At 42.7% G+C, this 27531-nt stretch overlaps 1 protein-coding gene and 1 long non-coding RNA gene across 5 annotated transcripts in view; one reads left to right on the forward strand and one right to left on the reverse strand.

The window, feature by feature from the left end:
* Nucleotides 1-27531, forward strand: part of NSMCE2 (NSE2 (MMS21) homolog, SMC5-SMC6 complex SUMO ligase) — a 217361-nt gene that overhangs the window by 115575 nt on the left and 74255 nt on the right. The window lies entirely within an intron of this gene.
* LOC311578999 lies at nucleotides 1864-27505 on the reverse strand. The gene is made up of 6 exons (XR_014773022.1): nucleotides 27486-27505; nucleotides 26521-26568; nucleotides 22117-22307; nucleotides 18513-18642; nucleotides 12799-12879; nucleotides 1864-8247 (listed from the first exon to the last, which is right to left on the reverse strand). It is a non-coding gene; the product is annotated as an uncharacterized lncRNA (long non-coding RNA).

Genomic DNA, 27531 nt, shown 5'->3' on the forward strand with positions numbered 1-27531 from the left:
CCCAGCACTTGCTGGTATCAGGCAAGAAGACCAGCCTGGGAACATTAACAAGACTCTTTCAAAATGACAGCAACATTAAATAATAATGAGTAAATTTGAGTTATCACTAAGTTATTCTCTTGGTGACAGTAGCTCTTCTAGGTGAGTATTTGTTCCGTTTTGCAAATTCCACACCTGTGAGGTCTATTGTAGGTGCCACCCTATGAAGACCTCAAGCAACTTATTCCAGTTGTAATTTCACTGCTCTTCTGGCCCTCATTTCATTGTTAGCATTGACCCTGGTGTTAGGGTCAAGTCAGTTCCTAACCTCATCTCTCTTGCAGTAGGGAAACCCAAAGAAGATGAAAGACATAATGAATTTGACCAGATTAAAAGGGTACAAGTAGAGCAGGCAATGGATGAGGTTATAGGTTTTTTTTTTCTTTCACTCTCATCTCTCTTTCCTCAGAACAGCCCTAACAGCATTTCAAAGGGATTCAAGTCATGTGCACCCTTATACAAGAAAATAAAGCACAAAGTCTCCAGAACCTGCTCAGTTTATCCTTGAGTACAGCGGAACTTAAGCCAGATTTTGACAGACCACTAACAGCAATTTTTTGTCAAAGGGGCATCAGTATAGACAACAAGGCAAAAGCCACAGTAGCTCTTAGGTGAATCTTGTGCTCTTAGAAATGGTTGTTAGGTCCAATAACTGTCATCACCTAAGATGTTAAGTGTCATCATCCTCCTGTTTTCTATCTTCCCACAGCACCCAACTGAAATGATTCTCCAATAAATTTCACGATAAATTTGTCAGGAGTACACCCAGGGCAGGTCTCAGTTTACACATTTCAGATATATCAGATGTGCATGAGTGTAAGTGTTACCAGTAAAGTGAGACTGCAGCATTTCTGGTAGGACAGGTAAATGCAGTCTTGAAAGGATTTACTTCTTGCAAAGTGAGTTCTTGAAAATGAGCTTATTTCTAACAATCACAGCGTTATAGATACTGTTGGAACCCTGCAACAAAACAGAACATGCAGGGCTGTTGATGAGGGTGAGGATCTGGCGAGGCTTCTTCTCCATCCCCATGGTTAATTACAGAGCTGTTATTGGGTATTGATTGAACTGCCACCAAGTTCTTTATCACTTCAATGATAATTATCCATTCTAAACCCTTTGACCAAATTCTTCATTCTTTGGTTTCCTGTTTGCTTTGGATAAAGAATGAAACTAAGGAGAAGGATCTAGTTTGGGCTTTGTGGTAGAGTTTGCTTCTCAACAAGACATCTACACTGTCCAGGATACCAGTCTAGCTAGCATCCATATACTGCAAGGTCAGTCTGTCAGCATTGCCAGAATATGTATGTATGCATTACTTTACAATACACACTTTAGCATCTTTAAAACCCAAACAAGGCAATGAATTATGTTATATGCTAATAGGAGAAATGCTACTATTGTTTAAAAGGAAAATTATAGTACTTTAAATAAATGAGCCAATGAATATGCTCAATGTTTACATTTACACTGCACTCTGAAGTGTGGAACAGGATTGTCCTGAAGCTGGGCGGTATTAGGGCATACTGAAAAACAATTTGAAAGTGATATACTATCTTTAGTTTGACATCTTGTGTCCCGAATCCAATCTTGCGTGCACTGGCTACCCCCAAGGCATTCACAGTGCCAGAGTAGGCAGAGGGTATCTTTTCTCAACTGTGTTTCTGAAGTATTTTTCTGGCATCTGCTTTTCTTCAGCCCATCACAGCTTTCTGTATCCTCTGATTCCTGTACCTTTTTGATAATGATTTCATTGTAAAGGCTTGACGTCATTAAGCAAACCCCTATGTGTTTGCTTGTGTTCTTTGTATGTATTATAGTTTCTTTTACACTAATTTATAATATACTTCTAAATCTACTGTTTTAACCAAATACTTCCTGGCAGTAACTTGTTAAATTTTTAGGATTAGTGATTCTTGACAATCTGAAAATGATTCTTTAAAAAAAAAAAGTTGAGTATGGTGGACCCTTGCATACCACTTGGGCATTCAGATGCCTGGGCTACAATAGAGTTCCAAAGTTTCCTATGCTCCCATGGTCAGTCCCTTTCCAGATATTTATTGACTGTGTCCTCTGCCAGGAACCCTGCACAACACTGAGATATAACCTGAGGGAAAAGCCACTCTCCACCCATGAAAACGTTCAGTGTAGCTGCAGAAACAGATAAGTGTGCAGCTATTCCGTAATACGGGAGGTACAGAATACTTTGAGGAAAATGTCACACAAGTTTTCAATATGTCTTTTAAGCAACAAGAAACCCTTCCACTTTCATCTGAATTGTTCTTCTAGGTTAAAGGAGTGCTGGATACAAAGTACTTGTAGAAGCTGGATGTGGTGGTGCACTCGTAACCCCAGCATTTAGGAAGGGAAGGCACAGCGATCCAGAGTTAATCTTTGCCTCATAGTTTAAAATCAGCTACATGAAACTTTGTCTTAACATACACACATAACACACATGAGGGAGCAACTTTCATTGTGTGTGCAAAATTATTATTGGAGGGGAACAGGCGTGGTGTCTGCAGAAATCAAAGGGCAGCTTTTGAGTATCTGTTCTTCTATGATGGATCCAGTTTGGGTCGTCAGGCTTATTAGGGAGCACTTTGTGCCCACTGAACCATCTCGTGGATGTTGCATTTTATTTTGAGGGCAGTAAGTTGAGGAGGCACAGGAATTGATCTCTGCCTGAGAATAAAATTCTGACTGCAGCATAGGACAGGGGCCAGAGGAGGTGATACTGCCAACAGGAAGAATGTGCTGGTTAGGAACAAAAACAGTTACTGTCTACCAACATACTAAAAAGTGTGGATAAAAAAGGCTAAGGAGTGAAAAGGTAAACATTGGAAACCATAAAAGTTAGTGACAAGAAGAATTCAAGTGTTTCAGTTGTTGTGCTACAGTGTTAGATATGCTGGTGAACACTTGGCACCATCTCTGTCCTTGGTGGCAGTGCGTTTCTGGCTTCCAGAATAAGCAGCTTAATGGTCAAATGGTGTCATTCACTAGATGGTGGACCCAGACAGGTTTCCTGGGCGTAGGAAACAGCCCACAGGCTACACATGCTCCTTTGAGATTTTAGGGTGTTCCCATGTAGAGACACAAGTGTCAGGTGATATTCCTGACAGGAGTGTGTTCCCGTAAGCACTGTCCTGGAGAGGACTTTGCAACCCACTGATAGAGGTGGCAGTTGGCAAGAGGTGGGTGAGGGTGCCAGGCCATGTGGATAGAATGTGAATAAGATGGGGAAATAGAAGGAGAGAATAGGGTATGAGAACCAGGCCTGGCAAGTTCACAAAAACAAAAGAGGGACCAGTTGAGTACACCAAGATAGTATAAGGAGTGTAAACCACATTCTGAGATGGAAACTATAACACGTGAGAGAGCAATGAGGTTGTGTCAGTCAGTAGTGAGTAGACTCGGATTAGGATTCCATATTGAATTTCAGACACTTGCTATAACCTTGACGACCCAGCTCCAACTGTTACTTCCTTTAGAGTGCCCAGATGATTTATTAGGCCAAGGTCACCACTGCTGCTTACTACTGGGAAGTAGGGGCCATGCAGATGCCCTTTTTTACATGGCTTGGTTTTAGCTGGAACCTTACAAGCCAAGCTGAGGACCTCCAGTCTGTATGCACTGCTGCTACCCCACCTTATAGCAGTAGCAAGCTCAAGGCACTGATGATTTACTGTGCCGTCTTGTAGTAGGGTGGGATGTGTGCACTCTAAAAGTAGACACTTCTGGAGGTCACACAAGTGCTATAGAAGAGATTGCCCATGTTTTACCAACACATACCATGAAGTGGCTTAGAGCTTATGTATCCATCTCTTGGCAGTGTCAAAGTGAGCCTCAAGATGTAGCTGCTGGCTATACTTGGGATACAGTATGTACAGGGAGAAGGGATCTTTAAGCCACATTCAACTGTTTTTGGTTTTCCCATTTTTTTCTAATTCTGTAAGATTTGATGAAAATCCACAGTTTTGTTTTGTTTTTTTAAGTAGGATAATCTGAGCCTAGTGGCACGCATTTCATCCCAGCATTTACAGAGGCAGAACCAGGCAGTTCTCTGTGAGTTCGAGGCCAGCTTCCTCTACAAAGTGAGTCCAGGACAGCCAAGGCTACATAGAGAAACTGTCTCAAAACAGATAAACAAAACCAAAAAACATACAAGGCAAACAGGACACTCTGAATTTTTGGTATTGGTTGCCTGAGGACATCAAGTGAGCAAGTTTAGGTGAAAAGGTGGAAATTGAATAAACCAAAGTGGCTTATAAATTGTGTAAGAGGATTTATGAACAATAGTAAGAATGAAGGCTATAGCGTCACTGAATCTTCAGAAGGATTATGGGTGCCCACCCTCCCAAATGTCTAGCATGAAATCTATTTTAATAAAAAGAAAATAGTGGTGAAATATCCACTCTTAAACATATTCTCATAAAATTGTTTCAGTTTAAGATGAAAAAAGTAACGCCGGGCGTGGTGGCGCACGCCTTTAATCCTAGCACTCGGGAGGCAGAGGCAGGCGGATCGCTGTGAGTTCGAGGCCAGCCTGGACTACAAAGCGAGTCTAGGACAGCCAAGGCTACACAGAGAAACCCTGTCTCGAAAAAACCAAAAAAAAAAAAAAAAAAAAAAAAAGAAAAAAGTACAAGCATGCAGGCATGTGCGAGTGGAATAGGCAGAGGGATGGAGTAATGAGAGGAAGGAGAGTGGTGGAAAGCTCGGTCTACCATTTTACAGCAAGCCGAGACATCTTTCCTTTATAGGAAACAGAAAGGTCATGGGTGATCTTGAGAGCCATACACAATACCTCACGTATAATGGGCTAGCACTGAAAAAAATGTATCAGGGTGTAGGGAGTACCAACTTGGAACCATTTTGTAGCCAAGTAATTAGATAACATAACTACCTATGAATATCAAGTTGTTAGTGTAGCAGTGAGTTGTGATGGCCATGGCAAATGGTCTCAAGAGTGATAGAACAAACAAGAGGAGTCTGTCTGCTGTTGCAGGATTTGGGCCAACATGACAAAGACAGGAGAATGGGAGGGACAGGAATTCCGGCAGGAATACAGGAACTTGGCACAGGACGATGTAACGTTCATCCCTAGCAGGGCAGCAAGAGAGAGGAGAGACTTGTCTCTTTTGGCTAAAAAGAGATGAGAAAATGTTTTAATATAGGAAATGGAGGAAAGTTTCCTAATTACTCTGAACAAGGAACAGTGAAAAGAAGCTGTTATAAGCATGAAAAACAGAATGTAGTGTAAAGTTAAAGCCAAACCTCATTAGCGCTCTGGATACCCTGCTCTGTTAAAAGACAGAGATCCAGAGCTCCTTTCTAGCCAACCATAATCTAATCCAAAGGCACTTTAAAAAAAAATCACAGACAGCAGTAGAAATATGTCACAAGCAACAACAGATGAGAAAAGTTGGGGTATATTGTTAAAAAACTTAAAGCAAAGTGTATTGTAAGTGTGATTCTCTGTTAACTACTGAGAATGTGGTGGATGCTGGCAAAGTGATGATCGTGAAACTTGCTTTTCATCAGGCATGTTTCAGGAGTAGAAGAATTGGCAAAACCACAGCGATGTTGCAACTTGGAACTCATTTCTTTCATAGCAAATGGACATCCACAAGCAAAAAGGCCATAGAAGATGAGTCGTCACCGAGCTTATTTAATTGGCTGTACCGTGTGCTGTGTTGGCTGCAGAAGCCTCTCACTTACCAAGTCAGCACACTATAAGAGGTACATTCTATCACAAAGAAATAGTTACAGGCCGTTAAAACACTGAAGCTGTACGTAGCAAATTCTGTGATCATAATGCAGAAAAGGCTACTCTTGTGTCACATTTCAACCAAAGTGAGAGTCACTTGAAATTTAAAAAAATAAATCTATTACCCAAGTTGAAGATACATTAAAAGTGTAGTTAAAACTAATTGAGAAGAATGTACATGATTTATCAAAATTTCAGGGAGGAGAAGGCTTGCTAAAACCATTTTATAAAAGGAAATAATTCCTTTATTAAGATAGAGAAAGAAGCATAAGTGAGTCATGCAATGCAGAATTAAAAACAGAAAGCAAAAGGACAGGAAAATAAGAAAGTAATGGTCCTGGCAAGAATTGATGGAAAAGCAATGGACTTGGTGAGTCTAGGGGCATGATTTACTAAGAGAAGACTCCGGATAAGCTTGATAGAAAGAAAACAAGATAAAGAAAGAAACTATGAGTGGTCAGAGTTGTATGGTCAGAGTTGAGACCAATTTTTTAAAGTATACATTTGAAAGGCCAGCCTGGCTAGAGCTCTAGAACTCAGTGTAAGCTGTACCCTAGAGTGTGTGAGACCATGGGTTGGATCCCCAACCCCAGAAAGAAAAACTACATGTGTTTCTAAACGTTTTTAAAGAATAATCTATTCATAATTAAAATATTCAGAATCGTAAAAAATAATTTTAGGAAAACAGCTAAAGTTCTTTCAAACTGGCTATGGGCATGGTATTGATACTAATAGAATTTAAAGGGGCTGGGGAGATGGCTCAGTGGTTAAGAGCACTGACTGCTCTTCCAGGGGACCCAGGTTCAATTCCCAGCAACCGCATGGAGTTCTCAACTGTCTGTGACTCTAGTTCCTGGGGATCTGGGGCACGCACTTGTACACACACACACACACACACACATAAACACACACACGTAAAACACCAATGCACATAAAAAAAATTTTTTTTTAAAGAATAGAACTTAAGACTCCCTCTCCCTGCCAAAATGCAAAGTTGAGACATGTTTACCCATAAATTCTGTTGTACATTAAAGAAACAATTACTTCCTGTGCTGTCTAGTCTATTTCAAAGCATGGGAAAATAGGAAGAACTTCCTGGCTTCTTAATAAAACTTACATACATTTAAGGTCTACAGCTGGAGAGAGTGTGTGTGAAGTAATCACCCCATTCAAGGTCCTTAACATGACCACCACCTTGTTTGTCATATTTTACCATGAGAGAGAGCAAAAGTGTTGACAACACTCAGTAGTACAATTTTTAACCAGAGTCACATTGCTCTATTACAACCAATTTCTATAATTTAGTTGTTGTTTTTTTTTTTTTTCATTTTCTCAGAAGTAAAAAACACTTTACCTAAAACTACATATATGAAGCCAGGCATGGTGGTGGCTTTAATCCCAACTCTCGGGTGGCATAGGCAGGTGGATCACTGAGTTCGAGGCCAGCCTGGTTTACAAAAGTGCGTTCAGGACAACCAGGACTGTTAGACAGAGGAACCCTGTCTCGACAAACCTTAAAAAAAAAACAAGAACAAAAACCTATATATGTGAAATCTTCATTTGAACTTAGTCAGAAGAAGTGACAGAAGGTGGGGAATCCTAGCATCAGCAAATAATTCTGTCAGCACCTTGAGAGAATCGAAACCACATTCTCCTGAGAGTCCTGCCGGAGAAGTCCTGCTCACTGGTCATTATGGAGCCCATGTGTCATAGTCACATTCCAAGGTGCAGCCTCTGGAAAGGGCCTTCTCGGCGTGCATTGTGTGTTGTGTGAGTGCACATCAGGACTCTAGGTGTCTAGAGAGCCAGCAATGAGCCATGTGGTTCTGCTTTTCTTTGTGAACCCTCACTTGCCAAGGGAGACTGACAGTAAAGAAGCAGGTGGCCATTGTCATGAGATGTCCAAGATCGTGGTATGTGATGGAGTTCCAAGTCACAGGGGAAATGGTGGCTTCTCAATAAAAATACTTGATCAGTGTTTTGATAAAAATTTGTTAAGCCCCATATTTACCTTCAGATACACTCTGATGAACTGAAGTTTTTTATTGAAGATTTTAATGTTAAGTATTAAAACCAAACTATGAAACAAAAACACTATGTAATCTTATATGCCGTTAGAACCTTCCAGTTATGTCGAAAGGCATGGTACTTGGGGCAGTTTATGAAGAGAAGAATAAAGTTGTCCATCCTCTGAGACAATAAGGGTGTAGGCAACTGCTGAAATCGGTGGAGTGAAGCGTGTTTGCATGATGAACTTGAAGCTTTTCTATACGAAGTTGAATCTTTACGGCATGGAACCCAGCATCAGTACTCCTTACATTGTGAGTTTTCATAGCCCAATGCCAGGTGTTCAACTCACCAACATCTTCAGATGCTTCCAGAGGCTGTTCTGTGCTTTTACAAGGCTTGTGTGGTACTGAAGACAGTTTAATGTTTTACTGGGAAGGAAAGAGACACAGGAGAATCAAATATCTTGCCATATGACACCCAGCTTTCAAAACTAGTCTGATGACAGAATCTACCTTCTAATCAATCTGTTCTATTAAGCATGCTCCTCAAAGCTCCTAAAAACAGTCTCCAAGTGCCAGAGCTGGAGTTATAGCTGAGTGCCAGAGCTAGCCTAGTTCGTGCACAGCCCTGAGTCCCATCACCAATTCTGCAAAGAGAAGTGCCATCAGAGGGCGAGTCGGGAGGAGAGAGTCAACCCTGTCTGCATTCAAGCGTGAATCCTGGCCTCCAACTCGGATGGTTTTGCTGCTCTGCTCACCGGTCTGTGGTGGTGTCGTCTCTGCCATAGGCCTCTGTGGGTCGTATTTCTAGCCGACTTCACTGAGCTAACAAAGTGCCCTCCAGAAAATAACTGATGGCACTTCCCTGTTTACTCCAAACCCAGTGAAGGGACTTGGCATGCCACCTGCTCATGTCCACCTTGATTTGCACAACCGGCTTCCTTCCATTTGTGACGACAACACGCAGTGTGACCCCACCAAGCCACAGGTTTCGCCCCATCCTGCGCCACCATAGAGTGAGAAGTGTGGTCCACCAAGACTAGTGCAGTGCTGACACTGGTGTCACATGATTACAGATTGAGGCAAAAACAAAATTTCCCACATTTCTGACATCACTTTAATATTTTAAGTTTGGAATTTTAAAAAAACTTTCCAAGTCAGTTCTGAGATGTTTAAGTTCATAAAGGTGGCATGGCCATTTAGAAACATTGCACAACCTTATTTATTATCTTGTAATCTTTGGGGTGGGGAAGTAAAAGATACAGTTTATGTTTTCAGTGCCATGTGTTTCCCCATCTATTCCATTTTCATTGTCTTCTTTTTGTCTTTTTGCTGGCTGTTAGAATCTAAGGATGTTAGTGACTCTGTGCTGATGAGAGCTGATGGAGTATTTTTAGCATAAAAGGAATAAGGACTTTTTTGTATATAAGGAAAAAGGAATAAGGATTGTTCCTTATTACAGATAAGTATTTACTAATTAAAAATAGCCCTTTTGGTTTCATTTCATTCTCTTTCAGATTTATCTGAAATTATTGTGGCTAAAATTCTTTGTGTCTTGTTTTAGTTTTAAGACAGGGTAACCTGTAGCCCAGGCTGCCATCAGACTTTTTACAGAGATAAAAATGGTTTTCCTGCCTCTGTTCACCATGTGCTAGGATTATTCTATAGGCTTGTGCCACCACAGCCAAGTTTGTAGCCGTATCTTCCTGAGTCTCATTTTTACATTGTTACATGCCTCTTTGAACCTTTTGGTTTTTGAATTTATTTATTTATAATTATTTACAGTGCTTGGAATTGAACCAGAGCCTCATGTATTCTAGGCAAGTGCTCTAACCATTGAACTACCCTCTAAACCTCTAGTCTTTGTACTTTCTATAATCATAGTGATATTTATGGTGACAGTTGTAACAGTGTTAATTATAATGCTAATATTAGCCTCGCTGTAAAACAGCATACACAATAAAATCTCAGTTTCATGAAATAATTTATTTATTATGTTCTGTATAGGAAATATGAAAGGATATATGCAGCTATTAAAACAGTTTTATTTGGTTGTAGGACTACAGTGATTTGAAATTGCTTTACATGTATATATGCAACATTTCTGTAGTTAAAATGCTGCATTTCCACTAAAGCGGTAAGATCCCCGCAGGACCAATAGGCATGATCATGGCACTTATGCCTATTAAGAAGTAAAACAGGGAGTGAGGTTAGGTTTGGGGTGTGAGGAATCAGAATAAACAAGCAAACAAAATTGCATTAGTGATGTGAACATATGACATAAAATACTTAAAAACAAACCAAAGAAATATGTTACATCTTTTCAGAAAGTAAATTCCAAAAATTAAGTATAGGAAGGAGTACACGCTTAGTGGGAAATTATCTCATGGGCAACACTGATTTTTTTTTAAGTGAGAGAGACTTGTATGTGGGTAGTTATGTATATGTTGATGCAAAAGGGAAGAAAGTTAAATTTTATATATTCAGTGTATGACAAGGTCTTCCAAATAAATTCAGCAGAATCTAGTTAAAGATAAAGAATTTAAGAGGTGAATATATCAATGTTGTCAAAATCCAGCTTAAATTCCTTCTTAGAAGAGCCTCTCATAATAGTAGTAGCCTTTAAATTAGTGCCTAGTATGTTTTAAGGAACACACAAGGCATTTTCCTTGATTAACGGGTCTAAGTTTTACAACATCCTGCAAGCTGGCTTTATTAAGCTCACTTTTTAAATAAAATATTGAGCCTGGTACGACTTTCTTTTTTGTTGGAGAGTGATGGGGCGGGTATGGTTTGGTGTTTTGTTTTCTTTTGATATGTCTTTCCATACAGTACAGGCTGGCTGTTAGGCCATGAGCTTCTGCCTCCCAGATACTGAGGGGTGTGTGTATGTGTGGGTGGGTGTGGGAGTGTGGGTGTTGTGCTCTGTTACGTTTTGAGAGACAAAGTCTTGCTGTGTAGTACCTGGCCTGCATTTCTCTTTAAGTAAATCTAACTAACTTACATAAACAAATGCAATAGGTACACATGGTGGGAACACACTTTTGTTTGTATGGGCTGCGTGTCATCTGATCTTGAAAGATGCTAAACTGCCATTATGTGCTAGATAATTTAAGTTAATAAGTAGAAGCAAATTCTGAACTTCACATACTCAACCAAAGCCTTGCACACAAAGAAGTACTGTCTCTTTCTTTCTTTCTTTCTTTCTTTCTTTCTTTCTTTCTTTCTTTCTTTCTTTCTTTCCTTCTCTTTTCTTTCTTTGCTGTGAGCAAAAATGATACAATCTTTATGGATAGAGTTTGGGAAATTCCTGCAGTATCTCTGAAATAGACTGAGAGGCTTTGTTTCTTCACTTTCTGCTTTTAACTCTAATCTCGTCAGTGGATTTCGTAAGTTACACAGTTGGGCGATGGGCAACAAACAGTAGCTTGGGAAACACAGGGCAGGAGCTGTAGATAACAATCCTTGGTGTGCAGGCTCATGTGACCTATCTTTATTATGGAGTTGCTAAATTAGCAGGATACCTTTCATCGAGAGGTGTAGTGTAAAGTCACCAAGGCAGTCTGCTGTGTGAGAGACTATTATTTCATTTCCTAACTGCCCCACCCCACCGTGCAAGAAGAGGCCAAAGAAGAAGGAAAGTCCCTTCCTTTGGGGGAAACTGATTTTACTTTGTCCTGTTAAAATGCTCCCTATACTCACTTAGGTGGCAGTTACCACTAAATTTTTTTTGTTCTTATAACCTCTATGTCATAACCTCTATGATTGTCCAATGTCCGAGAAGCTCCTCAGAAAGCCTAGAAGAAAGTAACTGCTTTCCGCCGCGTGTGTTTCTCAAGGCTAAGCCTCACTCTGAACTCAGCTTTATCCAGGTGTGCTGGTACTTGCTGTGAGGGGCAGAAGCAGGAGGAGACACAGCCTAAGGCCAGCCTGGGCTACATGCTGAGGTTCTGTCTCAGCAAGATCAGGAAGCCCGGGTTTCCTCTTACAATTGGTGTGGTAATTTGATCCTTCTGCTATCTAGTTACTTTTCCTTTGACTTCAATAGTTACATGTAGTATTTCAAACTGATGCCTCTGCTGCTGGCATTTCTGTTTTCAGTCTGTCTCATTTGAAGACACCTAAAAACCATGTCTAGTGTACCCCTCCAGACTGAGCGCTGTGGCTGCGTGATGTCTGGACCATATTTGGGTCATCAGTATGCCGCAAAAACGTTTCCCCCAGATATGACTCTTGAATCGCAATGAAAGCTATAAATGGGACCCAGTTTGTACACGTGAGTCATGCCCCCCTTTACAGGAAAGAAACTAAAAATGCTCTTCAGACTCTGAAGTTGTGACTGAAGGAAGGTCAGTAGTAAATAGTGTATGTTACCACTGCCATCCTTATATGGTAACTGCTACTTTCCCCAGTTTCTTTGCTGCCTTCTTTCATCTATGCACCTCAGCTGCTCTTGGTTTAAAAAAAAAAGTTATCATTTACCTGGTGGATTTTTCCCATGTGTTAAGTGTTATATAAGATTTTAAAGCCTGATTCCCTCTGAGCTTAGTGCCTATTACTAATTGATGTGGCTAGCATCAGCTACATTGATGCTGATTGATGCAGAAAGCTCGTTTGGAGGCAGTTCAGTTTGGGAATGAATCCACTCATTCAGCACACTCATGTCAGCTAAGTCCTAGAAGAGTTTTTAAAAACAAGCCCTCCCTGCCCCCAATGTCTTGGGCACATGTTTGGTTAAAAGGTGAGAATCTACCACCCCACCTTCAATCTGGTCTCTCTGACTACACCAGTAGTATATGGCAGAAGTGACAGAAGTGAATGACATGTCCTATCCGTTTCTAGGCCCAGGCCTTAGGAAATGTCAGCTCCTACCTCCTATTTCATGGGATGCTCGCTCCTGGAGCCCAGCTGCCATGCTGTGGTGGTGTATGAGCTGCCCTGTTAGAGACCTAACCAGTGAGATGCCGAGCCAGTACCTACTTGCTAGCTAAGTGATGCTCCAGCTGATGCTGTGAAACAGAAGAGTCGTCCCACAGTGCCTTCTCCAGACTTCAGAATCAGCTAAAAAATAAGTGAGTTTTAATGTTAAGCCACAGAATATCAGAATTGCCTGTTTGCAGGAACCAGGAAGTAGACACACAAACAGGTTTGCAACAGTGTAGAATTCTAGCATGAGTAGTGTGGACTTGGTATCACATGAACACCAAGGAGAGATGCCTAATCCTTTCTTCATTGTTAAGGAAGATGACAACTGACCTGTTAATTGCAGGGGCGGGAAGGGAAGCAGAGAAGACAGTGGTCTGATCAGAAGCAACAAAACAGCATGCCGCCCAGAGGAGTTAGGAATGTTCGGGTATTCCTGGAGTAACAAGCCATGTTGAGGATGCAGCCAGATGGACTGGCAGTGGTTGAATCAAAGAGAACTTACTCCCAAGTGAAGGCAACATTGTGGACAGTTTGAGATTTTGCTGTATTGTATGTAAGCAACAGAACAATTTAGACAGACCTTCTGTCAGCAATAAGGAAGGTGGATTTGAGAGGGAGTCAAAACTAGATAGAGTCTTGACTTGGTGGCTTAAGTTTATAATCCCAGCACTTGGGAGACTGTGGCAGCAGAGTGGTCTCCAGTTCCAGAGCAGTGCACATGCCAACTGGAAGCACTAGAGAGAGCCCGCCCTCAAGTTGTTCAGGCATGGGCAACAAGAGCCTGGATTAAGACTGCAGTGAAGATGTAGAGGGAAAAGTAGACTCAAAAATATCTAATCAGTCTTGTTGTTGTTTAATTAGAGAGATTCTTATTTGTTTTGCTTTGGTAAGGTAGTCCCTCATAACTGATTGTAAGCAGGAATGCTAAAAATGAAGGACGATCCCCACAGTGTTTAAGTTAGATGAATGCCAGGTTCTGCTGCCACCAAAAATGGAGAAAAGAGGAGTGTGGGGAGTGTAAATAAGGCAGAGCCTATGTGTTCAGCTGTACCCTGCTGGACTTCCATCTGTGGCATCTCTCCAGAGATCCCAGCGAGGCAGGTAGAGATGTAGGTCAGAAGTTACAGGAGACTTCCCTGCGAAGAGATGTATGTGGTGGTCAGTCGGGAGTGGAAGTGGATAGCATTAGCAGGTGAGCGCACCACAGTGAAGGGGGTTCTGCAGCACCCTGACCTTGAGAAGATGGCTCGAGGGAAATGAGCCCACAAAGAGATGGGGCAGAATGACAACAAGGTGGGCGTGGGGGCTTGTTCCTGGACCAGTGAGGACAAGTAGAAAGCCATTCTGATGCTGTTATTCAGGCTGGGCAAATGAGAAGAGACACCACTGATAAAAACCAAGGGCTGAAGAAAATCTAGAAAACACGCGCCATGAAAAGAATGGGATTCAGGTGAATGCTTAGATAGCCCAAGGAGTTTATGCCATTCAAGAAATGATTGAAAGAAAAAAGTACTGAAATGGGGGGAGTGGAGAGAAGAAGGAACCTCCAGCTGAAAACAGAAGGGCAGAGAGTCAGAGAAATCTTTGGAAGCTATGGGGATATAGTAAGGATGGGTATAGACATCAACAGTTTTAGAATATGACAGGAAATTGAAGGTCATAGTTGTTGGACTTGCTTTCTGTGAAATAGGACACAAATTGTCCACTGAGAGAAAAAGAATAAAGCAGGATTTTGTAGCTATTAAAGAAAGAGGTGCATTTAAAAATAATCCGTTAAGGAAATAGAAATGAGTGTCCACTCTTAGTAGGCAGGAAGGGTCAGTGGGTGACCCAGAAGACCTAGATGATACTAGAGACCCTATGTTGTACTAGCAGCGGCATCAGTAGTGTGCTGCGCCCAGGGCTCCTGTTCAAGCAGCGCAGCACTCCTCCCCTCCTGGCCTCACTGGCCCAAGCCATGGAGAAAATGGGGCATCCCAGAAGTAATGAAGCATGCTTAAGTAACAACAAAGCTTTGTTTAAGACATTATGTGCATACTTTTATTCATTTTTAAAGTAACGACACAGGGGGTTAGAAATATGGCTCAGTGGCTAAGAGTTCTGGCTGTTCTTCCAGTGGGCACAGGTTCAATTCCAAGCTCTCACATGGTAGCTCACAACCATCTATAACTTTATTCTAAAAACCCATTTGCCCTCTCCTGGTCTCCACAGGCACCAGGCATATACGTGGTGCACGTGACACATGTGCGTGCAAAGTATCCATACATAATACAATAATTTTTTTATTTTAAGAGGAAGGTAATGCCATGAAGATTCCAACAGACAAGACAGGAAAACTCTAGACCATAGTCAAGAATAAGAGAAACCACAGGAAAGCAAATGAAAAGAGTAAGGGCTAAGGGTAACAGGGAAGAAGGGAAGGGCAGGAAAGGGCAAGACTTCATGTGGAAAAGATGTAACTAGAGGAGATAGCCTGAATTTTCCTAGGCATTGTAGTATACTGAACATTGGTTCCTAGTTTATTTCTGGCCTGTTTGTGGACCATGCCAAAGAATAGTCCCAGTCAGGGATTGGCAGCTGGACCAAGATTGCCAGATGTACAGGAATGCTTGGTTGGGTCTCCCCAAACAACTGTGGAGCAGCTGCACCCTACCTTACTGGCCTCCTGTTACTGCAGCTCCCACACCCATAACAGTAGTAATCCTGAAAGCAGTAGCTCATGTTTGTATGTGCTTTGTGCCTTATAAGTTGATGCTTCTAGTGCATCTGAAAGTCAGGACAGATGATGGTACCGCATTTACAGACCAGGAAGTGCAGTGTGAGTCTGGGGATTTCAGGCCACACACTTGTAAATGGATAAGATACAAATAGAAATGAGATCTTCTGGTTCCAGTTTTCTTCAGATATGCCACACTGCTGTTTGGAGCTCAATGTCCACCATATGGACTTTGGGGTTAGCTAGCGATGGGTTTTAGCCCAGGCTATCACTGACATGTCCTAGCAGCTCAGAAAGTAGTCCTGCCATGTAATCTCTGAGATCCTGTGCTATGAACTAAGAAAAGTTCTAAGACAACTAAGTGAGGCTTTGCGTCTATATTTGTGAAATAGGAAGAGTGTCTATCCTGTCCTTAAGGTTAAAAGGCCCTATGTGATTATGAAGTTACTACAGCATCTGTCCGTTCTTCATGAACTCAATATTACTGTACTGTGCAAAGTCTCTTCATTCAGGGCTGGATACTGCCATCTATAAGCATTGTTCAATACATGTTTCTTTACAGTATTTAAATGTTCCAAATAGGCTCATTGATATCCTAGAGGCCAGAGTGAGGGTCAGGCCAGAGCTGGAGCACATCTGCTGCTCCCCTCAGGTTGGGTTTCAGGTCAAGGAACCTAGAAGACAGCTCTGTGGTGAGTCAGTGTAGCAAAAGGGAGTGACCCTTAGTGTGACCTTGCCTGGCAGAGTCTGGTACCTTAGGCTAAGTCACTGGTGTCAGCCCTTTGTGACAATGTGTTTTTCAGAATTGACCCAGATGATAAAGATGAAGTCACATCATTCTACCAAGATAGCACCTAGCTGCAGGGTGCCTGCACTGTCAGACAGGCTTTGGTACACAGGCTAACTGCCTGCACATCTCCAGTTCTGTAGCCATCCTTGCTTGCTGCATGTTGAGGCAGCAGCGTCTTCTTTCCTGCTCTGGGCCTGACCACCTTCTCACACGAGAGCTTAAATCTAGCCAGGCCTTTTGCTATTGCATCACAGTTTAGTTCCAAGAATTCCCTGCAGCACATGCATTTTCGGGCAGAACATGACTATGTTAGACAGAGCCAGATGTGTGCAATGAAGCACACAGAGGAGAGAGTTCAGTAGCTTTGACGTAGCTATTTACATTTCAGACAGGATGAAAGGAGAGAAAGGCTAACTAGGTACCCCACAGTCACTGACTTGCTACTAATTTTTGTGTGTAGTGTCTAGAGTTCATTATCCAACACTGACAGTCACTCGTGTGGCTACAGTGTACAGCAAGCTCATGCCAGCAAATCTCAGCTTTGTTTATCTGGGGCAAGAAATGGGAGCATGGTCAGTTCAGGTTAGAAATACTGGTATTCTCTCAGGAAACTACAGTTCAGTTCTGGTCCAGATTCAGTATCATAAGGATGCAAGGATTGGATCATCTTTCCTATGTGAGTCTTTATCGCAGCATCTGAGTAGGCTTTTCCTATGGTTAAGTTCTGCTTCCGTGTGCAGCTGTGACTGTGGCTCAGGGTTTTTGGGCATTACTGTGGATTGAACCCAGGGCCTTTGAATATTGGCAACTTATGCTTTCCCTGGAGATAAGCATACTTATTAGCTCTTTCATTGGTCTCTTGAATCCTGGAAATACAGTTAATGATACTCTTAGGGATTGTTTTTTGTTTTTGTTTTTCCTTGTCTAAGCCATTATATATTTTCAACAGAACAAGTATTTAATCCTTCAGATTTCATAACCAGGAGATTTAAAGGTTAGCTTTGAATCTAGGTCAGAAAACACCTACATAGTTTTAAAGTGAGCCGGTTAAGTACAGAAGCAGTGTACAGAGTTGACAAGCTCACAGAACCAATTTCGTACAGTTTTCTGAAAACTCCTGTCTGTAACTAGAGTGCATGAGTCACGCCTTCCCTTTGTCCTGCCACTCATTCGCTCACCCATTCATGTTACCCATCGTGCACTGTCCACGCTGCCAAGTCTTGCTTTAGACACTAGGTAACAGCAATAAATAAGACAGTCAGAGTGTACTGTGTGCTGGTTTGTGCCAGGCACTTTGGAACTTGGAACTAGCTGCTGTCAGCTCCACCATCTGATGTACTGTGGTAAGTGTTACACTAGAAGGTCAGTTGTCCCCGTTGATTGGCTATGTGGCTTGAGGGCAGATCCGTTCAGTGTCCGTTGCCTCCTCTCTGAAATGCTGTTGCTCACTCTGTTTACTTCATAGCACTGGTGTAAGTATCAAATGAAATAGTATTTTGAAAGAGCTTTGGAAAGTATAAGGCCTTGCCTGTATACAGACAACGGGTTGTCTTGTAACTGGCCATGTTTTGGGTCATCTCATTGCCTTTGTGAAAAGCATATAGGGTGTGTGCCCATTGTACATTTACGTGTATAACTGCCACTTCCTGCCTGTGGGTGGGGATTTTGGAATGAGGTGGTGAGGAATAATAATTTAAGCAAGTAAGACTCACATAGGAAAGACGACCCAGTCCATACTTGCAGTAAGTCAGCAAGTGTGTTAGTTACAGAGGGCTCAGGTGGAGGGCCAGGGAAAGAAAGGGTAAGGTGGGAGTTGGCCCCTGACCACAAGAAACACAGACTTGAATTTGAAAATTCAGTGACCACATGTAAACCAGGATTCAAGCTGCTCACCTGCCCCCTAAAGGTTTTAAAAAGTCCTCCTTAGACATCAGGGTACCTGTTGGGATATGATAGCAAGGTGCTGCTTTTTTTTTTTTTTTAAAGTAATCTTCCCTAAAGTAAACTCCATCATGTATCAACTTAAGAAGCTCCTCACAGCTAAGATGATAGCTCACCACATGTCCTAGCACTCAGGAGTCCAGAGAACAGGAAGCATGCTTGTGAGGCCAGCCTGGGCTATGCAGGAAGACCTTCTCCTCAAGGAAAACCACACACTGGCCAGCATCAGGGAGACGGCAGTAGCAGGTGACTATGAGTTCCAGGACAGCAAGGACTACACAGAGGGACCCTGACTCAAAGGAGAAAAACAGAAACAATCACCTTCAATACCAGTCCTCCTCCGTGCGTGGAGCACCACTCGTCCCCTGGCTTGGATGAGGGAAAGCATCAGTCTCTCATTGCGAGTTTTGTTGGTGCTCTGCTGCCAAGCGCATCTAGTGCTTGCCTGGCTCTTGAAAGAACACACAAACATTAGTTGTCACTGTGATGGAGGCGAAGGTCAGATCTTTACAGGCCTTCTGAGAGCAAGCCCTAAAAGCAGTGAAAGAACATGCTCCCAGAAATTATGAGGTACAGCCCACAGCAGCCTGTCACAAAGAGGGGAGTTCTTTTTTTCTTAACCTAAGCATTTCTGTTTTTCATTCCTTTCATGTTCCTGTCAAAAGAAAATCCCCAAAGGAATGAATTAAATTGGTTATATCTGAGATACCTTGTGAGGCTTCTGTGGGGTCTGCTGTGTGAGGGCTGTGTGGGGTCTAGCATAGAGCAAGCTGCTCAAAACCATTTAAGATTCCCAGAGGGCTATGTGGAATGAGTGCAGGATAGGAGAGAAAGTAGGGCAGTGTGCTAGTTATCTTCCAGAGCATTATCAGGCCATTGTTTGATCTTAACTCTTTCCTCTCGCTTATTAAGATAATACTGCCAGTTAAAACCAGTGCTTGCGTCTGACCCATGCAGATGCTCCATTTAATCTTCATAGCTGCCCTGCAAGCACGGCATCTTTTGCCTTCTTTCTTTCTTTTAAACGTTTGCTTTTTACCTTTTTAACTTTTATGATTTATTTTGATTTTATTTTGAATTTGTTAACTTTACATCCCGATTGTAGTCCCCTCCCTCATCCCCCTCCTCTCTCCTCTAGTCCTCAGAAAGAGGGAGCCCTCCTCCCCTAACATCTGACCTCAGCCTATCAAGTCTCATCTGCACTGTCTGTATATCCTCTTTCTCTGTGGTGTGGCAAGGCCACCCCACCAGAGGGAAGTGATCCGTGAGTGGGCACAGAGTCCGTGTCAGAAGCAGCCCCTCCTCCCCATGTTATGGGACCCACAAGGATACTGTGCTGCCTATCGACTACATCTAGGTCTCATGATGCACAGTCCTGCAGGCCCACCCCACCCCCGATTTGTTGGCTCCATTGGTCTCTTTGTGGAGCTTCTGTCCCCTCCAGGTCCTTCTATCCCCCAACTCTTCCATAAGACTCCTTGCGCTCCACCCCGAAGTTTGGCTGTGTGTCTCAGCGTCTTTTGCTTTCATTGTCTGTAGAAATGAGAAATCTCAGGCCTCGAGCACAGATGGAATTGGGGTGAAACATTCTCCTCAGGTGCAGAATTTAAGGGGGTATGCCAAAAGTTCAGTAATCACAGTAAACACCATTGTACATATTGATTTTCAATTCTAACAGGATCTGATAGTATCTGGATTAAGGAAAGGTAAATTATTAAATATATTGTCAGAACCTGAAATTGATTTCAAATTGTATTTTACATTGATTTTTAAGATTATTACATTTTGTTATTACTCACCCTGATTAGTTCAGGTTACTTTACTTTGTTTTGCATACTCTTTGATTTTTGCTTTTGTGGCCAGTGCTTCCCTCACGTCACCCTGGTGCCACAGTGGCTTGGAGACTCTGAGTAGCCCAGTCACATGGCCTGAAGTAGCAGAGCCTGCATTTGACTCCAGATCACATGGCCTTCTCATCATTTCACTTAAAACGCCTGATTGTCTTAGTTGTCTTTAAATTCTCCTAGGCTTTTGAGCCGTGTTATTTAAAAATATCCTTTGACCTTTATGCATTTTTGTTCTGTGAATCTAAGTCATGCTCCCTCTGTTCTCTTACATCTTTTGACTTGAGATTTGTGACTGTTCCTGCCAAGGGAACATTACAGGACAGCGCTTTGAGTAGAACGAGGTTTTGTGGCCCAAATTAAGGAGTCTAGTGTACTGTATGCCTATGACACTAGCACTTGTAAGGCAGGAGGATTTGGAGTTTGAGCCCAGCCTAGGTTACATCAAAGCCAATAATCGAAACCAATCCAAAGAGCCAGCTCTGGCTGAGCTGGGGAGGGAGGAATGTTCTGAGTCACTAAGATGTAGCACAGAGGGCTTTATAACAGGGCCGTGTTTGATAAACTCAGCTGGGAACAGTGCGTGCTTGTACTTTCAACTGCCAAGTCCACAACCAAGAGCAACCATATATAAACTCAGACACTATATGGTAAAAATTCACAGACTGTTCTTTGGTGAGTTTTTCCCCCCTGAGGGTGTTGCTCTTTGAGAGAGGATCAGCCTTGAACTTGATATAATCCTCTTGTTTTAGCCTCCTGAGTATTAGGATTTAGGGTTACAGGTGTGAGCTACTTTATCTGACAGAAATTTCTTAATAATAAAAATCGTCAAACCCAGTTATTGTCATCGTTGTTTCTGTGGAGGAAGTACATCCGCGTGTGGAGATGCTCGTCTCCACCTTGCAGTCTTGTTTTCTACCGTGTGCATCAGTTAATCCTGCACTGCATTGCAAAGAGCAGCGAACTCTTCAACTGATCATTTCCTGCACATTTGCCTGGGAATTTCAGGTCTAGAAATCAGCGGTCAGAAATAGAAGGCAAGAGCAGGAATAGACTGTTGTTTTCCTTTGCAATTAAATCTTAGTAGAGGTAAATGAGATTGCAGGCAAAGGAACTCTGTTTTGGAATGCTGCGGTGTCTGTTCTGAAGGGCAGATGTGAGGAGTTTCAGCAGCCCTGAGAACAGCACAGCATGAAAACTGATTCACAGCTACAGTCATTGAACACGTGGCTTGAGAAGCAGACGGAGGGAGAGGAGGGGTCTCATTCTGAAGCATGCGTTTTCCCTGTTTTACTGCAGTGAGCCCATGGGAACCGGGAAGATAGCGCCCAAGGGCCTAGGCCACACTGCTGAGCAGCTGAGGACCGGCCTGGAGGACTTCGTGCTTGTCTTACAGATTGCACTGAATTATAGAAGATCTTAGTTGGGGTAAATGATGTTGCAAAAAGTTTAATGCAAAGAAGAAAACAGAGGCCAGAGGCCACTTGGTTGTGTGCATACTTATTTTGTACCAGCCAACATTTGGTTAGTGAGATTAGAAGCAAAGAATGTCAATTTCCTCTGCTGTGGGATAAATGGCAGAGAAATTAGCATTAGCCCCTAATAGTTTTCTAATTGTTAGAAGGGAAGAGGAGAGCAAAACAAAACGACCTTTTGTGCTCCATCAAGAGTGGCCTAGGGAATGGTAAATCCATTAACAAAAAAGTGTCTGGAAACTGTTTAGAAAGTACAGGGACAGATGCTCAGTCATTCCAGGTGTGTTCTCTGTGAAGCAGTGCTGTATACAAAGGAGAGTACTACTTAGATCACTGGAGATGCAGGCAGAGCAGAAGGGCTGGGATGTAACACTGCCATTGGCTAAGAGGAGAAACATCGTAAGAGCAGTCTGTGCTGGACAAGGTGCTGGAGGCATGAGAGGAAGTAGTTTCAGAAAGATTAGCACGGTCAGCAGTGACACCAAGATCCTACAGAGCCAGTGCCTAAAGATCAGAGCTCAGGAGCAATCCCAGGAGTGGGCTGAGTTCAGAAGGTACCAACCCAGATCCACCGGGAAGGAGCTAAAGCAGAAGGAGGCACTTTACCTTTGTGGCTGAAGGCTGTTTTTTTCTGGACACTTGAGTAGACACTTGAGTAGAGATGTTTTTACAGCAGTGGTTCTGACAGATGGGACCATGCAGTCAGTGATCAGGGCTCCCTGCAGGATCATCCTGTTGCTCTGCTTTCATCGCTTGCTCCTTGACAAGAGTTGGTGAAATCTGATAGGACTCAGAAGCTTAAAAGGAGAACTCAGGTGACTTAGGTCTGGAACAACGAGCAGTTCACATCACTTGAGTCTCACTAACAAGACATCTAAAGTGGTCGTCATCATCATAGTTGAAGCGTCAGAGAACCCAAGAGCCCTTTCCAGCTGAGAACAAGGAGTAAGTTAGCTAGCATACCATGCTGTCCTGTCCTGGAAGGGTTTGCTCGCTTGCTCACTCATTCACTCAGCATTTATTGTGTACAGACATACTTTACACCAGGCTGTCACTGTTCCTGCCTCACGGTTCTGTACATCACATGTATCTCACATCACAGAACTCAGCACAGTATGGCAGGTGCAGTAGGTACAAGTGAAGGGAGCTATGGAGAAGAAAGGGATGACTAGACTATAAGGAGAGAAGTGTTTTTAAAAACATCAAGGGGGAGTGTGGGAGCCAAGGAGATGATTCCAAGTGTGGAGAACTGGCTTCCATCAGCACAAAAAAGCTGCATGTGGTGACTCAGTGGCAGCCAGCCTTGCCAAATCTGTGAGTTCCAGGCTAGTAAAAACCCCTACCTCAAGAAACAAGGTAGACAGTACAGCACCTGAGAAACAATACCTGGGACTGGCCTGTAGCTTCACACACACACACACACACACACACACACACACACACACACACACATACAGAAAAAAATATTAAGTTGGAGATAGTATACAATGTAGGCAGGTGAGTCAGCAAAATCCTTATAGGGCTCACCAAGACATCTGAATTTTATCCTGAGGACGGTAGCCTGCGTGCTCGTGTGTGTGTGTGTGTGTGTGTGTGTGTGTGTGTGTGTGTGTGTGTGTGTTGCATGTGTGTGTACATGTATGAGAGACAGGGAAGGAGAGCAGATACCCTTTTTTATTCTTTGCCTTACTCCTTTGAGCCTTTTTCACTGACCCTGGAGCCAGGCTGGCGGCCAGCGGGCCCCAGCTATCCTTCTCCCCCTCCACAGTGCTAGAGCTACAGTAGACGCCCAGTGTTTTCACATGGGTTCTGGGATCCAAGCGCCCTTACCCACTGAGCCATGTCTCCAGCCTAGTTGAATTGTCTTGAACTGAGACAAGTCACGGTTGGCACTGTGTCACGTTCTGGGAAGGGGGAAGCAGGAGGGAGAGGTAAACGAGGAGCAGGAAAGTGAGGAAGATCTCAGTTGAACTGTTAGCTCCATCTGGACGGAGGCAAGAGCTACTGAACTGGAGAGAAGGAATTGAACCTGAAAGCTGCCTAGGAGGCAGGCAACAAGTGGGATGGAGGTAATGGAAGGGAAGGAGAAACAGGTGGATTAAGGACAATTTCTAACCTGAATACCTGGGCGTCAGGGGTACCTGTGGCCAGTGCCAGCCTTGAGCTCTCTAAGGTGAAGGATTCCAACAGACAGTCATCAAAGGTTGATTCAGTTGCTGACAGGAACCCTCACTGTTCATCCTTTAGATGAACAATGAAATGGCTTTGGGCCTCTTCATGCGGAGACCTATGGAACAGCTCTGAGAAGGTTATGAATCAGGTTCCAGTAAGAAGCAGTGAGGTCCCACCTCAGGGTTCTGTAGCATGCATTTATTACAGTTGGATCCCCTCTGATACTGGCTTTCGAGCCTGCTTTTAATAGCTCTATAATCATATGTATGCTTTGTGTTTCATCTTGATAATGATTACTATCCCTAGAACTTTATACCTTCAAAGATCTCAAAGTAATTGATCTGCATAGTATCGCTGGGAGTTAGTAGGTGGGGATTCTTGCCTCCCTGTCCCCCCCCCAAAGATGGGGAAAACCCAGAAATACTCAGTGACTTGCCCCAGGCGATACAGGCAACTTTACATCAACAAACTGCTTTTGAATCTATAGTTTTCTTTATCTGATCATACTCAAACTAAAAATTTATCACCAGACTTACCTTATTATACCACATTTTCCAATTTACTTGTTTTTAAATCACAGCAATAAATAAGATTTTGAAGTAGGTGAACAAGATACCAGAAGAGTGAAAGTGAGTGGATGACTAAACCCTACATATAGTAGGGAAGGGACAGGAATACAGCCAGGGCTTAAGTCCTTGTTTATATTCAAGGAAACAGTATTCATTTTCCAGTGAAGCTCTGACATCATTTTAACTAACAGCCAGCCAGTCATTTACTACAGCCTCCTTTGTCATTTCTTATGTGAATTAACACTTCATGCAGCAACCTTAAATAGTCAAGGAGTTGCTGTGTGTATGTATGTATATATGTATATACATGTAATAAGGCTGTACAGTAGAGTAGGCAGAAAATGACTGTAGAGTAAGGTCTTACCTAAAATCCCCCCCCCCCAAGAAGGAACTGGGTGACACTGGACCGGAGCTTAAGCCTCTAGCAGTGTGAGAAGGTTCCATCTTGATATATGTCATCAGCTACCCTGTATGGAGTTTAACAGTCCTGCTTCGTAACTGCAGAGACAAAGTGTAATCATACTGAAATGGCCATTGGCTGTTCTGTTTTATGACAGGCCCTGGTAAATTCAACTGTTGAAATATTACAGCCTGTTTTTTAAAAAGCCAGTGAGCCATCTCAATCTTGAGCCATTCAGGTACTGGTCCCACCCCCTCTTCATGGACAAATATGGGCAGGTGATTTCAGTAGGTCAGCTGTCGGTGTGTGCCTTCCAAAACATTATAGTCATGTTACAGTAAACTTTTTATATTTGTTGCGTCACAAAGATTTATTGAAGTGATAAAAGTTATTATGGAAAACAGTGTGCAGTAACTATGGCAACAGTTATTTGATCTCACAGTAATTAGCTGAGCATTTGGTTGCACAATACTTTTCACAATGCCTTCCTGGTTAGTTCATTAAACAAAATTAGCTTTTGTTTGAACTGTCTTCCTACAGCGTCCTAAATTTGATTTGATTTTAGTTCAAAAGAATTAGAAAGTGCATTTTAAAACTACCTTTCCAACTTTCAGTTTATGGCCATTATTTGAAGTCATAACTTTTTAAATTTTTTCTATTTATATGCTACAGTATGATATGACTCACTGGCTCATCCTATGAATTTCTCTCAGTGTAGCAGTGCCTGAGAGAGGAACAGTATAGTTCCTATGATGGCTTGTGCCTGCATGAGACTGCGCATTGACATCAGCTCGTGTCCTTCCTATGTCTCCACCTCCATCCTGTGATACTGGGTCACTGTATATAAAAGTTGCAGTTCCCAGATCGCATGTGTTCCGTTCTCAACAATCTGTGTCTCTCTTGCTCACTGTCTAGCTCTGCTGAGACTCCCTCACCTCGACGCTCTCCCGGTACTCCTGGGTGTGCTCCTTCCTCTTTCTTCATGCAGGTGACTCATGCAGATGGTGATGTCATGCTCAGAGGACTTCCTCTTTAGACTGGGGCCCTCAAACTATTTGCCCTTCCTGTCCTCAATTGTTCCTGTTGCAGAGGTGAAGAGGGGCGTGCGCGGACACACACACACACACACACACACACACACACACACACACTGTCAAGTATTCAAGATTTTGAATCAAAAATAATGAAAATGAAATGGAAAGAGGAGAAAAGTTCCTGAGTAAATTAGGAAATGGGGTTAGGAAGATGGCTTCCCAGCGTAAGGGCACTTGCTGATTTCTTGAGGCCCTAAGTTGGGTTACCAGCACACAGGTTGGACAAACCACAATTGCCTGTAACTCCAGCTTTAAAGGAATCCAACATCTCTGGTCTCACACCTACACATTAAAAATAATAAAACTTTAAGCTCAATAAATGTTCCTTGTATTTCATTTTAATCTCTTTCAACTCAATGATTTTTGTATTTTTTAATGTATATTCAACACTAGCTTTAAAAAACTATGTTTTTTATGAAGTTTTTTTTTCTCTCTCACATTTAACCATTTAAATGAGAAATGGCTGCCAGTTTTCAGTTGGGGAAATTCTTGTATAAAGGCAGAGCTTTTCCAGTTTTGAGAGTAAGATTATTGCTTTTTGTTTAGCATGAAAGCATCTTGCATTTCACCAATCAACAGCAGAATTCTGTTGTTAAGAACTTGTCAGCTGGGCACAGTGGCACATGACTGTAATCCCAGCACTCTGGGAGGCAGAGGCAGGCAGATCGCTGTGAGTTCGAAGCCAGCCTGGTCTACAAAGTGAGTCCACGACAGCCAAGGTTACACAGAGAAACCCTGTCTTGAATACCCAAAAAGAAAAAGAAGAAGAACTTACTTGTCCCTGTTCTTGCTTGTTGTTGAAAATGTTCAGGATGATTTCTTCCTAATAAAAACAGTATTAATTGGGCTGGAGAGATGGCTCAGAGGTTAAGAGTACTGTCTGCTCTTCTAAAAGTCCTGAATTCAATTCCCAGCAACTGCATGGTGGCTCACAACCATCTATAATGAGATCTGATGCCCTCTTCCGCCATGCAGGAGAACATGCAGAGAGAGCACTCATATACATTAAATAAATAAATAAACAGTATTAATTATCGTAGGTAGCATCAGCACCTGTCTCACTGTTTGCTGCCATCTTCTCCATCAATGTGTATATTATGGATGCTGTCAGCATCATAACTCCTGTCAAGGATCCTCCAACTTTACACACACACACACACACACACACACACACACACACACACACACACACACACACTTCCTCTCCCACACTCTTTTCCCCCTAGAGTAACATCATATGGAAATTTGACTGTCCTTTGATACAGCCTTCACTGGAGCTTCTGTCAAGTTTCCCCTGCTTTCCCTCATATTATCCCCTGCTCCCTAGTCATGCTATCGCTGACCTGTACCTGATTCTTGGTCATGATTATCATCGTGCGTTACAGTTAAAGATTAAGCACTGTTGTCTGGTGGTCTGTGAACTCCAGAAAAGGGATGATACTCCCTGTTTCTCCTGAGTCATCTCTTGGCATCCACAAGACTGTTCCCAGATTACAACCAAGCAAATCAGAGGGCTAGCCTCCCCTCACTACCTCACTCCCTCCTGACCCCCTAAATTCTACTCATTTTTCTTTCCCATTTTGCTGTCCAATCTCTGCCACAATAGATGTACACCCTCTTGACTCTCCCAATTTTGTATTCTTTTTCTAGGCTTCTAAAATGTTCTGGGTATGGGCCTCCAGTCCTCTCAGGAAAGGAGAGAAGAAAGAAGGTGTTATTTATTGGCGCAGTACTACTCACCCTGGTGACTCAGCCCGACCAACATTGTACACTGGCAGATCACCAG

The sequence above is a fragment of the Acomys minous genome (genome assembly GCF_964271855.1).
Source record: "Acomys minous genome assembly, chromosome: 12".
Lineage (NCBI taxonomy): Eukaryota > Metazoa > Chordata > Mammalia > Rodentia > Muridae > Acomys > Acomys minous.